General features: G+C 40.5%; 1 non-coding gene across 1 annotated transcript; it reads right to left on the bottom strand.

Annotated features, from left to right (window-relative positions):
• Positions 1–4,179: 4,179 nt before the first annotated feature.
• On the bottom strand, positions 4,180–4,286 carry LOC114388849. The gene has a single exon (XR_003661638.1). It is a non-coding gene; the product is annotated as a small nucleolar RNA R71 (small nucleolar RNA).
• Between the last annotated feature and the right edge of the window lie 9,023 nt (positions 4,287–13,309).

The raw sequence follows: 13,309 nt of genomic DNA, 5'->3' as shown, positions 1-13,309 counted from the left end.
TTTCACAAGCATGTTGTTTTTTAGCTAGACAACTTTTTATTATTATTATTTATTTATTTTATTATTTTTCTTTCTATTTTTTTCTTCTTATTCTTTTCTTGCTCGCTCTTTTTTTTTTCATGAGGTATTTTGCTACCTAAACATACGTATATTTTTGTGAGGTATTTTGCTACATACATGCGTGTCCAAGGTATCTTGTTAACTAAACATACATATATATATATGTTTTGTGAGATATTTTTGCTATATACATGCGTATCCAAGGTATCTTGGTACCTAAACATACATATATATATATTTTGTGAAGTATTTTTTGCTACATACATGCATATCCAAGGTATCTTTCTACCTAAATATACATATATATATATATATACATATATATATATATATACATATATATATATATATATATATATATATTCTTTCTTTTTTGTGAGGTATGACTACCTTCCGAGCTTGTGCTTGTCTTATTCAAATACCTAGGATCATGAACAACTAGGTGTGTCCTGCTATGACTTGAGAAACAAAAGTGATCAAATAACAAGCAGAGATTTAAAAGGTACTAGGTTGCCTCCTAGTAGCGCTTCTTTAACGTCTTGAGCTGGACGCTTGATGGCTTGTCGGTCATTGACCTAGTACTTTGCTTACCTTTGGCTTTGGACTTGGTCGCCTATTGGTCGGCCATGGGTCGTAAGCAACGCTCTAACCTTTTTGTGGATGAGCTGAGGTGAACTCTAGAGGTGATGGCGGTGCGTCTGTTGCTGCTGCCGGCCATCCCCAGGCTGCTGTGGTGTTTCGCCCTGTGCCTGCCTGGGGACGCAGTACTTCTTGATGAAAGCTCGATTAGTAGGGGGCCTGATGACCTTGCTGGGGGCGACAAGCACTCCATAGAACTGACAGAGGCCCGTAATTAGAGCTTGAAAACTCCAAGACCCTGCTGGACTTCTTCGGGTCCACTGGGTGTCTTGTAGGCGCGATCCCTGCAAACAATAGATGAAATCAGAAATCAGTTGAGCGATGTGCATACTTACCTATGCCATGATGACGTGACCTTGCCGGGGGAACGGGCACCCTATAGGACTATAGAGGCCCGTAACCAGAGCTGGAAACCCCAGGGCCCTGTTGGACTTCTTCGGGTCTACTGGGCGTCTTGTGGGCGTGATCTCTGCAAACAATAGATGACATCAGAAATCAATTGAGCCATGTGCATACTTACCTATGTCATGACGGCACAGACCAACCGATACATCTGCAGGCGGAGATTGGCATTGTGGTCGCTGGGCAGAATGTTGCTAAATAGCAACGTCATCCATATCCACATAAGATTGGTCATGTTGGTGCGCATGATCTGCACTCGTCTTTTTGCAGCGGCACGGGTGAAATCTTGCCCCAGTATGCATAGTAGATGCATGATAGTCTCCCTCTCTAGATGTGCTCGCACAGTTGGTTGCCCTCCAATATCAAGGGGTGGCCCAGGAACTGATAAAAGGAAACTACTGGCCCTTTAACCGGGAGCGCAAGTCTCGGTTAAGCATCTAAGGGCAAAGGACCTTATATTCTCTTAAGGTGTGTGATGTGCCATCATTTTCTTCTATTTTCTAAACCCTTTTTGCACCATTTTAATTATTGATTGGTCTTAATTGTCAATTAATTAGGCAGTTTTATTATTTGGGCTCATTTAGCTAATTTGATGTTTTTAATCTAATTTCAGGAATTAATGAAACATTGGGCTTAATCCGGATTTTGGTTGTGGACTTGAAGAGGGCAAATAAAGCAGCGCTTATCTTAGTTAATTTCTAATTAGGAAATTTCGCAATTTTATTTTATGTTGTTCAATGTTTATTTCGTTTTGGGCCAGAGTATTGTAATAGGGCCCAGTGACTTTGAGTGACTCTTTTTAAATAGCTGCCTTGGGATTCGTGCAGGGCATTCTATTCTGTTATGCTATTCATTATTCAGGGCTTTGTTTTAGGGTTTTTCATTTTTCTGTTTTGCTGCTTCTGAGTTCGTAATGCAATTTTACGTTTTCTGCTTCTAATTACAATTTCGTTCTTGCTTCTTCTTTTACTCTCATTTACGTTTCTGTTCCATTTTACATTTTTGTTCATTTACGTTTCCGTTTCATGTTTCAATTGCGTTTTCTGTTTGAATCCATGGAAGGCTAGATTTTCTGGTGTTGTTTCCTTTTGAGGACGAAGCCCAACTCTCTTTGAGGTTTTGCTTGTAATGTGGTTTCCTGGCAGTTTTCCCTTCACCAGTTATCCCAATTTCGTGAATATTAATCAGTGCACGCTTCGTGTTCGATTAATTGCCTCTGAGCCTAACTTGCGTTCATGCTTAATGGACGAAGGGCTAACTGGTGTATGTGGTGCCTAATCACGTATTGAAAACCCTAAGTTGATTTTCGCTTAGTAAATTGAAATAGGGTTGGATTAAGTGGTTGACTGTTAGGGACGAATTCTCCATAACCCAAGATAAGAGAGTGGCTTCTGAATCAGAGGAAACAACCCGTTTTTAATATTAGTAGTTTCGTATTCCATTTTATTTGTTCTGCTCTTTAATTACCAAACAACCAAACCCCCCCCCCATCGTTACTGTTACTGCAAGCATATTATGAACATTTGGCTTGTCACTGCTCGTTGGGAAACGATCTAGGATCACTTCCTAGTTACTGCATTTTCATGTTTATTTGATTCGGGTACGACCTCGATCAAATTTGGCGCCGTTGCCATGGAGCAGTGTCCAAAGGTTCATAATAGCTAGCTAGTGTTGTGTGTTTAATCCTTTCGTGTTTTAATTGTTAGTATTGTGTTAGTATGCGTGTTAGTGTTGATTAGTGTCCTGGTATTTTGTTTAATGTGTGTTCTGTTTTAGTTTTACCATTAAGCGTTTCCCCTGTTTCAGTCTTGGGTGTTTTGCTGTGAAGATTGTGCTTGAAAACAGAGTAGTAGTAGAAATCAGCTTGCGGAAAAACAGAGTAGTAGTAGAAATCAGCTAGAGACGGATTTTAGCGACCACCCATGCTGAATTATTTGGGATTTTTTGTTTTAGTAGCAAGGGTTGTTATTTTTGGCTGAATTTTTTTGTGGTAACTTCTTTTAATCCATATTTTGTGGGAAAAATAGCTAGAGCCTTTAGTTTGGTCAGATTTGAAAGTTCCAAAAAACTAGCAAATTTTGTGTTTGTCAAAACTTCAAACGGCCATAACTTTTGCTCCGGTTATCAGAATCGCAATTATTATATATGCATTTGGGGTAGAAAAAAATTTCCTACGCCGTGGCAGCCCGCCATAGGCTGGCTGAGGTCTCCATCGTCCAAAAAAAAGCGATTCTGTCAAAAGTTTTTTATTTTTCAAGTTTTATTCACTTATTTTTCTTAACCTACCAATTTTAGCTTTCATAGTTAGACTTTGAATTTTCGTCTGAAATTTTTTGTGCTATCTTCTCATCATTTTATAAGGTTGCTCACAAAATTTCAAGTCATTTGGATATCATTTGAGGGTAGCTGTAGTTCAAACCTACACCTTTATTTACATGACAAGGCAACTAGTTGTGTGCATGCTGAATGTAGTGTATGACTAGAGGCAATCCATCTGACTTACAACCCTTTGATCCTGAGATAGATAGGACATTTCATAGATTAGTTAGGCATCATTTTATACCTTTTGATCATTCTGAGCATTCCATAACTGGTGAATTTGTGCATTCTGTTATTGGTGATTTTGAACATCCTGATCTTGAGCATTATAATTTTGAGCATTCTGATTCTGAGCATTCTGATTTTGCACATTCTGAGAACATGGCACAACCTCCACCTCGTGAGAGGACTCTAAGGGAAATGGCTGCACCTGATTTCACCTATGAAAGCTTGTGCATCCAATACCCTGATGAGGATGTCCCATATGTTCTTAAAACTGGACTAATTCATTTGCTTCCAAAGTTTCATGGCCTTGCAGGTGAAGACCCGCACAAACATTTGAAGGAATTTCATATTGTCTGCTCCACCATGAAACCCCCAGATGTCCAAGAGGATCACATATTTCTGAAGGCTTTTCCTCATTCATTAGAGGGAGTGGCAAAGGACTGGCTGTATTACCTTGCTCCAAGGTCCATCACGAGCTGGGATGACCTTAAGAGAGTATTCTTAGAAAAACTTTTCCCTGCTTCCAGGACCACAGCCATCAGGAAGGATATCTCAGGTATTAGACAACTCAGTGGAGAGAGCCTGTATGAGTACTGGGAGAGATTTAAGAAACTATGTGCCAGTTGCCCCCACCATCAGATTTCAGAACAGCTTCTTCTCCAATACTTTTATGAAGGACTCAGTAATATGGAGAGAAGTATGATAGATGCTGCCAGTGGTGGAGCCCTTGGAGACATGACTCCTGCTGAAGCCAGAAATTTAATTGAGAAGATGGCCTCCAACTCCCAGCAGTTTAGTGCCAGAAATGATGCCATAGTCATTAGAGGAGTGCATGAGGTAGCTACAAACCCATCTGCATCATCTGAAACTAAGAAGCTTGAAGGCAAACTGGATGCGTTGGTCAACTTGGTAACCCAGTTGGCCTTGAATCAGAAATCTGTACCTGTCGCAAGGGTTTGTGGTTTGTGCTCCTCTGCTGACCACTATACAGACCTTTGCCCTTCCATGCAGCAACCTGGAGCAATTGAGCAGCCTGAAGCTTATGCAGCAAATATATACAATAGACCTCCTCAACCTCAGCAGCAAAATCAACCACAGCAGAGCAATTATGACCTTTCCAGCAACAGATACAACCCTGGATGGAGGAATCACCCTAACCTCAGATGGTCCAGCCCTCAGCAACAACAACAGCAGCCTGCTCCTTCCTTCCAAAATGCTGCTGGCCCAAGCAGACCATACATTCCTCCACCAATCCAACAACAGCAACAACCCCAGAAACAGCCAACAGTTGAGGCCCCTCCACAACCTTCCCTCGAAGAACTTGTGAGGCAAATGACTATGCAGAACATGCAGTTTCAGCAAGAGACCAGAGCCTCCATTCAGAGCTTAACCAATCAGATGGGACAATTAGCTACCCAATTGAATCAACAACAGTCCCAGAATTCTGACAAGCTGCCTTCTCAAGCTGTCCAAAATCCCAAAAATGTCAGTGTCATTTCATTGAGGTCGGGAAAGCAGTGTCAAGGACCTCAACCCATAGCACCTTCCTCATCTGCAAATGAACCTGCCAAACTTCACTCTATTCTAGAAAAAGGTGATGACAAAATTTACCTAACAATTTCTGTGCAGGTGAATCTTCTTCCACAGGTAATTCTGATTTGCAGAAGCAGCACATTCCCCCTCTTCCATTCCCTCCAAGAGCAGTTTCCAACAAAAAATGGAAGAGGCAGAGAAAGAGATCTTGGAAACGTTTAGAAAAGTAGAGGTAAACATACCTCTGTTGGATGCAATAAAGCAAATTCCAAGATATGCCAAATTCTTGAAGGAGCTGTGCACTAATAAGCGGAAGCTTAAAGGAAGTGAACGAATTAGCATGGGCAGAAATGTCTCCGCATTGATTGGTAAATCTGTTCCTCAAATTCCTAAAAAATGCAAAGATCCAGGTACATTCAGCATACCTTGTATCATAGGGAATAGTAAGTTTGACAATGCCATGCTAGATTTAGGAGCTTCTGTTAGTGTTATGCCTCTGTCTATTTTTAATTCTCTATCTCTAGGCCCCTTGCAGTCAACTGATGTGGTAATTCATTTAGCTAATAGAAGTGTTGCCTACCCTGTTGGTTTCATAGAAGATGTCTTAGTTAGAGTTGGTGAACTGATTTTCCCTGTTGATTTTTATATTTTGAATATGGAAGATGGATTTTCTCAAGGATCAGTTCCCATCATTCTAGGCAGACCCTTTATGAAAACTGCTAGAACTAAGATAGATGTTTATGCAGGCACACTGTCTATGGAATTTGGTGACATAACTGTTCATTTTAATATTCTGGATGCTATGAAATACCCATCTGAAGATCTTTCTGTATTTCGTGTTGAAATAATTGACCATGTTGTTGATGAATACATGACTGATCTTTATTCTAATCTGCATGCCTCTCACTCTTCATGCATTGAGTCTGAAATTGTACTTGATCATATGTCTGAATTTGATGCTGAGAGTGAATCTGAGAGTGATATTGATTGCATGCATGGTGGTGGTGTTTTACCTCCTGAGATTGATTTTATAGAGTCAGATAGGACTAACCATGTTTTAGGAAGTACACATACCTCTGACTTTCTTTATGAGGTAAAGGCTGAGAAACCATCTCCTTCTACCACTGTCCAGCCGACCACACCAGAATTGAAGCCTCTGCCATCAAATTTAAAATACGCTTACTTGGATGATAGCAAGAGTTTTCCAGTGATTATATCTGCCTCCCTTGCTGATGAACAAGAGGAGAAGTTGTTGTCAGTTCTCAAGAAGCATAAGAAGGCTATAGGCTGGACCCTGGCGGACATTCCTGGTATTAGCCCATCCACATGTATGCATCGAATAAATTTAGAGGATGGAGCTAAACCAGTAAGACAACCACAGAGAAGACTCAACCCGGTGATTCTTGATGTAGTAAAGAAGGAGATAACCAAGCTTTTGCAAGCTGGAATCATTTATCCTATCTCCGATAGCCAATGGGTGAGTCCCGTCCAGGTAGTCCCAAAGAAGACTGGCCTCACAGTGATCAGAAATGAGAAGGAGGAGCTGATTCCTACTCGAGTGCAGAACAGTTGGAGAGCCTGCATTGACTATAGGAGGCTGAACCAGGTTACCAAAAAGGACCATTTTCCCCTGCCATTCATTGACCAGATGCTTGAACGCCTGGCAGGTAAATCCCACTACTATTTCCTTGATGGTTTTTCTGGTTATATGCAAATTACTATTGCTCCTGAGGATCAGGAAAAGACCACATTCACCTGCCCCTTCGGCACTTTTGCTTATAGGAGGATGCCTTTCGGCCTGTGCAATGCCCCTGGTACCTTCCAGCGGTGCATGATTAGTATTTTCAGTGATTTTTTAGAAAATTGCATAGAGGTGTTTATGGATGATTTCACTGTATATGGATCCTCTTTTGATGGTTGTTTGAATAGTTTGGAAAAAGTTTGGAATAGATGCATTGAAACTAACCTTGTTCTAAATTTTGAAAAATGTCATTTTATGGTTGAGCAAGGTATAGTTTTAGGCCACATTATTTCCAATAAGGGTATTGAAGTAGATCCTGCAAAAATTTCTGTTATTTCACAATTGCCTTACCCCTCTTGTGTGCGAGAGGTGTGATCTTTTCTTGGTCATGCAGGATTCTACAGGCGCTTTATAAGGGATTTTAGCAAAGTAGCCCTTCCACTGTCCAACTTGTTGCAAAAGGAGGTGGAGTTTGACTTTAATGACAGATGCAAAGAGGCTTTTGATTGCCTCAAAAGAGCGTTGACTACCACCCCCATCATCCAGGCACCTGATTGGACAGCCCCTTTTGAGCTTATGTGTGATGCATCAAATTATGCATTGGGGGCTGTCCTTGCTCAGAAAATTGATAAATTGCCCAGGGTGATATATTATGCTTCTAGGACTTTAGATGCTGCCCAAGCAAATTATACTACTACTGAGAAAGAGCTTCTAGCCATAGTTTTTGCTCTTGAAAAATTTCAATCTTATTTGCTTGGTACTCGCATTATTGTTTATACTGACCATGCAGCTCTAAAGTACTTGTTGAAGAAGGCTGATTCTAAGCCTAGGTTGATCCGATGGATGCTCTGGCTCCAAGAGTTTGACTTGGAGATCCGTGATAGGAGCGGAGCACAAAATCTAGTTGCTGATCATTTGAGTCGGATCGAACGTGTCTCTGATGCAGATTCACCTATTCGGGATGATTTCCCGGATGATCATTTGTATATATTGTATAGTATTTCTGACTCTCTTTCTACTCCTTGGTTTGCTAACATTGTCAATTATTTAGTTGCCTCTGTTTTTCCTCCCTTAGCATCTAAGGCCCAAAAAGATAAGATTAAAAGTGATGCTAAGCATTTTATTTGGGATGACCCCTACTTGTGGAAATTGTGCAGTGATCAGGTCATTCGACGGTGCATTCCAGATCATGAGATTGACTCAGTCCTGCAGTTCTGTCATTCTTCCGCACTGGGAGGTCATCTAGGTGTTCAAAGGACAGCTCGCAAAGTGCTTGATTGTGGTTTTTATTGGCCCACCATCTTTAAAGATGCGTGGAAGATCTACAGCACTTGTGAGCAGTGTCAGAGAGCAGGAAATACACTTACATGGCGACAACAAATGCCTCAGCAACCTATGCTATTCTGTGAGGTGTTTGATGTCTGGGGTATAGATTTCATGGGCCCTTTTCCTGTCTCTTTTGGTTATGTTTACATTCTCCTTGCAGTTGATTATGTTTCAAAATGGGTGGAAGCCAAGCCCACTAGAACTAATGATGCTAAAGTTGTCGCAGACTTTGTCAGGTCTAATCTGTTTTGCAGGTTTGGAGTACCTAAAGCAATTGTTAGTGATCAAGGAACCCATTTTTGCAACAGGACAATGCATGCCCTGCTTAAAAAGTACGGGGTGGTACACAGGGTATCCACACCATACCACCCCCAGACTAATGGACAGGCAGAAATTTCTAACAGGGAAATCAAGAGAATTCTAGAGAAGATTGTGCAGCCAAGCAGGAAAGATTGGAGTACCAGGCTTGATGATGCTCTCTGGGCACATCGGACTGCCTACAAAGCACCCATAGGAATGTCTCCTTATCGGGTTGTCTTTGGAAAGGCATGTCATCTTCCAGTGGAAATTGAGCACAAAGCATACTGGGCAGTGAAGACTTGCAACTTCTCTATGGATCAAGCTGGCGAGGAAAGGAAGTTGCAACTGAGTGAGTTAGATGAAATCCGCCTAGAAGCCTACGAGAATGCCAAGTTCTACAAAGAAAAGACCAAGAAGTTCCATGATAGCATGATAGTTAAAAAAGACTTCGTGGTTGGGCAAAAAGTGTTATTGTATAATTCTAGGCTTGGACTCATGAGTGGTAAGTTGAGGTCTAAGTGGATTGGTCCTTTTGTTGTTACTAATGTTTTTCCTTATGGTACAGTTGAGATCAAAAGCGACTCCACAAACAAGAGCTTCAAGGTCAATGGACATCGACTTAAGCCATTCCTCACGAACCCTTCTTTAGTGGACGTAGTGGTGGAAGAGACTTCCTTACTCCACCCTACTCTTCCTCCACCATGACTTAGGGAGTTTTTCTTTTCCTATCTCCTTCTTTGCTTTTATTACACTTGTACGATTCTCTTTGATGATTTAATTGTTTTTAATCTTTTAATTGTGCTACATTGAGGACAATGTGTTGTTTAAGTATGGGGGGGGGGGGAGTGTTCTTTGGTTTTGCTAGTTTTGATGGTTTTGTTAATTTGTTAGTTGTGTTAATTTGTTAATGTTGTTAGTTTCGTCGGATTTTCAGTTTAATATTTTGGGTCAATTTCATGTGCACGTACGACTTTGCATGTTTTTCTTTGAATTATAGGATATGTTCAAGAAATGGGTAATTGTTTTGAAAATAAAAGTTCTTGACATTTTGTGACTTGAAATCCTTGATTCTTCTCTACATGTCATGATAGTTTTGAAAGCTCAATTTGAAAGTGATGATTTTACCTTTGTGAGAATTTGAGCCATCCATCATTATAATCATTTGGTGTGTTTTGCCCCATTGATTGCTTGCACAATAGCCTTGGCTTGATTCTTGTTGATGCGTCCTAATTCACATGCATATTTGGAAATGATTAAGGCAATTTGTTCTTATAAGCTTCTAGCCAAATGGACTTACCTTGAATTAATTCCTTTGATAGCCCTTTTGAGCCTTGTTTCCCTTTCCTTGTTTTGAAGCTCACTACAAGCCTTAAGTGAAAAACCATGATATTACCATATCCTTAAGGAATTTGGAGCTTTGGAATTGTTTTGGGAATAAGTGTGGGGGGTTTTTGTTTCATTGGACAACTAGTTTTGTTGGCTATGCTTCATGATGTATTTTGGGCCATACTTGATGTACTTTGTATATTGGTTAAATGTTGGACATGCTGAATGAAATGTTGTTTCTCAAAGGCTAAAGAGTACAAAAAAAAAAAAATATCGAAAAATAAAAGAGAAAAAGAAAAGCAATAAAGTTGAGTGAATAAGATCTTAAATGGCACAAGAATGATGAAACTCTTGGTTCTACTCTTCATGTTTAATTTTTATCTTTACTTCTTTTTATTTTTTTCTTAATATGCACTTATTCCCCTTTGCTCCTCTATTCCTTTGGGATTTAGCCACTTATTCCATATTTCTCCATACCTTGTCCTTGGCCCCATTACAACCTTAAAAGACCTTTTGATCCTCATGTGTTTATGGGTTGATTGTCAATTTTAGAATCTTGCCAAGTTTATGTGGTGTTTGCTTTCATGGGTGCTTTGAGGGTAAATAGTAGCCTAGACACTTGAGAGATAGAGTTTATATCTTGTGAGGCTTTATCACTTTTCATTCTTGAGCTGATTAACTATTTTGCCATGATTGGGTTGCTTGGATGATTTTCATGAATGTCTTGACTTTTTGGATCTCCTTATGTTAGATGTTACCCATTCCTTTCATTCCTTGATGTTCATTGAGAAATATGTGAATGTTTTGTTTGTCTCCCTCTGATATCCTTGGATTTTGTTCTTTGTTTCATTTTGCCCAGGAGTGCAAAAGGCTAAGTATGGGGGGTTTTGATGTGCCATCATTTTCTTCTATTTTCTAAACCCTTTTTGCACCATTTTAATTATTGATTGGTCTTAATTGTCAATTAATTAGGCAGTTTTATTATTTGGGCTCATTTAGCTAATTTGATGTTTTTAATCTAATTTCAGGAATTAATGAAACATTGGGCTTAATCCGGATTTTGGTTGTGGACTTGAAGAGGGCAAATAAAGCAGCGCTTATCTTAGTTAATTTCTAATTAGGAAATTTCGCAATTTTATTTTATGTTGTTCAGTGTTTATTTCGTTTTGGGCCAGAGTATTGTAATAGGGCCCAGTGACTTTGGAGTGACTCTTTTTAAATAGCTGCCTTGGGATTCGTGCAGGGCTTAGGCCACATTATTTCCAATAAGGGTATTGAAGTAGAATCCTGCAAAATTTTCTGTTATTCTCACAATTGCTTACCCCTCTTGTGTGCGAGAGGTGTGATCTTTTCTTGGTCATGCAGGATTCTACAGGCGCTTTATAGGATTTTAGCAAAGTAGCCCTTCCACTGTCCAACTTGTTGCAAAAGGAGGTGGAGTTTGACTTTAATGACAGATGCAAAGAGGCTTTTGATTGCTCAAAAGAGCGTTGACTACCACCCCCATCACCAGGCACCTGATTGGACAGCCCCTTTTGAGCTTATGTGTGATGCATTCAAATTATGCATTGGGGGCTGTCCTTGCTCAGAAAATTGATAAATTGCCCAGGGTGATATATTATGCTTCTAGGACTTTAGATGCTGCCCAAGCAAATTATACTACTACTGAGAAAGAGCTTCTAGCCATAGTTTTTGCTCTTGAAAAATTTCAATCTTATTTGCTTGTACTCGCATTATTGTTTATACTGACCATGCAGCTCTAAAGTACTTGTTGAAGAAGGCTGATTCTAAGCCTAGGTTGATCCGATGGATGCTCTGGCTCCAAGAGTTTGACTTGGAGATCCGTGATAGGAGCGGAGCACAAAATCTAGTTGCTGATCATTTGAGTCGGATCGAACGTGTCTCTGATGCAGATTCACCTATTCGGGATGATTTCCCGGATGATCATTTGTATATATTGTATAGTATTTCTGACTCTTCTTCTACTCCTTGGTTTTGCTAACATTGTCAATTATTTAGTTGCCTCTGTTTTTCTCCCTTAGCATCTAAGGCCCCAAAAAGATAAGATTAAAAGTGATGCTAAGCATTTTATTTGGGATGACCCCTACTTGTGGAAATTGTGCAGTGATCAGGTCATTCGACGGTGCATTCCAGATCATGAGATTGACTCAGTCCTGCAGTTCTGTCATTCTTCCGCACATGGGAGGTCATCTAGGTGTTCAAAGGACAGCTCGCAAAGTGCTTGATTGTGGTTTTTTATTGCCCACCATCTTTAAAGATGCGTGGAAAGATCTACAGCACTTGTGAGCAGTGTCAGAGAGCAGGAAATACACTTACATGGCGACAACAAATGCCTCAGCAACCTATGCTATTCTGTGAGGTGTTTGATGTCTGGGGTATAGATTTCATGGGCCCTTTCCTGTCTCTTTTGGTTATGTTTACATTCTCCTTGCAGTTGATTATGTTCAAAATGGGTGGAAGCAGCCCACTAGAACTAGATGCTAAGTTGTCGCAGACTTTTGTCAGGTCTAATCTGTTTTGCAGGTTTGGAGTACCTAAAGCAATTGTTAGTGATCAAGGAACCCATTTTTGCAACAGGACAATGCATGCCCTGCTTAAAAAAGTACGGGTGGTACACAGGGTATCCACACATACCCACCCAAGCAAATATATACAATAGACCTCCTCAACCTCGCAGCAAATCAACCACAGCAGAGCATTATACTTATCCAGCAACAGATACAACCCTGGATGGAGGAATCACCCTACCTCAGATGGTCCAGCCCTCAGCAACAACAACAGCAGCCTGCTCCTTCCTTCCAAATGCTGCTGGCCCAAGCAGACCATACATTCCTCCACCAATCAACAACAGCAACAACCCCAGAAACAGCCAACAGTGAGGCCCCTCCACAACCTTCCCTCGAAGAACTTGTGAGGCAAATGACTATGCAGAACATGCAGTTTCAGCAAGAGACCAGAGCCTCCATTCAGAGCTTAACCAATCAGATGGACATTAGCTACCCAATTGAATCAACAACAGTCCCAGAATTCTGACAAGCTGCCTTCTCAAGCTGTCCAAAATCCCAAAATGTCAGTGTCATTTCATTGAGGTCGGGAAAGCAGTGTCAAGGACCTCAACCCATAGCACCTTCCTCATCTGCAAATGAACCTGCCAAACTTCACTCTATTCTAGAAAAAGGTGATGACAAAATTTACCTACAATTTCTGTGCAGGTGAATCTTCTTCCACAGGTAATTCTGATTTGCAGAAGCAGCACATTCCCCCTCTTCCATTCCCTCCAAGAGCAGTTTCCAACAAAAAATGGAAGAGGCAGAGAAAGAGATCTTGGAAACGTTTAGAAAAGTAGAGGTAAACATACCTCTGTTGGATGCAATAAAGCAAATTCCAAGATATGCCAAATTCTTGAAGGAGCTGTGC

Source organism: Glycine soja, chromosome 15, assembly GCF_004193775.1.
Source record: "Glycine soja cultivar W05 chromosome 15, ASM419377v2, whole genome shotgun sequence".
Classification (NCBI taxonomy): domain Eukaryota; kingdom Viridiplantae; phylum Streptophyta; class Magnoliopsida; order Fabales; family Fabaceae; genus Glycine; species Glycine soja.
This window is presented reverse-complemented; position numbering and strand designations above follow the sequence as displayed.